The following is a 1,271-nucleotide window of genomic DNA, read 5'->3' on the forward strand; positions in this document are numbered from 1 at the left end:
TTAATTAATACTATTGTATAGTGTGTGTGTATATATATATATATATATATATATATATCAAAATGTATTTGTTTCAAAACAAAAATGGTGTGAATCAATCATGTTGGCAAATAGCGTAAATAAAATAAAATATCGGCATATTTCTAAACACTAAATCCAGGGTACAGTTCAACTATTAAAAGTTAAATTATTTAACGCAGCCTTGGATTATTTCAAATTCTCAATACATAATATATTACATAAACAGTAGTACTTATATAATGTTATATTACAGACATTCGCCGATAACATTTGTAATTCATTCCGAAGACCTATATTATTGTTAACACCCTTAATTAAAGCTTAATAATCATTTGAAAAAATATCAAAATTTTCACAATAATAATAATATCATAGAAACAGGATGGAAAATTTGAATAACAATAAGAAGAATTAGGCACATTTCGGCATCAGTGGTGGAATTTTTTCGAAATATTTGTCTGTCCCCACATTCGTATATATATATATTCAAAGTTGTGTAAGTAAGCGTATCCTACCATTACCAATATAGTAAATAAGGGCATAGCTTTCAAATGTAAAACGCCCCCCAGTGGCACAGCAACATGTCTGCGGACTTACAACACTAGAAACCGGTTGTCGATACCCGTGGTGGGCTGAGCAAAGATAGACCATTGTGTAGCTTTGTGCATAAATTCAAACAAACAAATGTAAAATCAAATGTAAAAAATGTGTTTTATATGAATGGCTAAGAAACAGGACCAACACATTAGCAGATAAACTTAACTGATACCGATATATGAGAAAGAAAACCCTAATAAAAAAGCACCAACATATAAATTTAGACACCTGTAATTATTCTACGAAATATCCCTTACAAATTACGATTATAAGTAATAAAATATTTTGTTTTGTAAACTAAAAAATCTAAACAAACTAATTATTTTTTTAGCACAAAACTACACAATGGGCTATCTGCGCTCTGTCCACCGCGGGAAATTATGTGTCGTAAGTCGGTAAACTTACCGTCAACCCACCTGGGTACTACAAACGAGAATCGTAAATAATGCGTCATACTGGAGAAGATGGGTTCGTTTGTTTTTTCTTACGCTCACGTTAAGGGAAGAAAAACTTATTTAACGATGTTGGGAGCAATGCTCTTCGTCAGGTCTGACATACACCTGTCAAATATACTGTAAACAGTTGTTGATAGATCACTCAAACCAAATAACACAGAAAACAAGTCGGCGACAAAAATGATGTACACAGAGTGG

The 1,271-nt window shown here is 31.8% G+C and overlaps 1 protein-coding gene across 1 annotated transcript in view; it reads right to left on the minus strand.

The window, feature by feature from the left end:
• The window catches only part of LOC111086345, a gene marked incomplete at its 3' end in the record, with an annotated part of 13,799 nt that overhangs the window by 550 nt on the left and 11,978 nt on the right, over positions 1-1,271 (minus strand). The gene's annotated exons all lie outside the window — the stretch shown is intronic.

The sequence above is a fragment of the Limulus polyphemus genome, unplaced genomic scaffold (genome assembly GCF_000517525.1).
Source record: "Limulus polyphemus unplaced genomic scaffold, Limulus_polyphemus-2.1.2 Scaffold1027, whole genome shotgun sequence".
NCBI classification, from domain to species: Eukaryota; Metazoa; Arthropoda; class Merostomata; order Xiphosura; family Limulidae; genus Limulus; species Limulus polyphemus.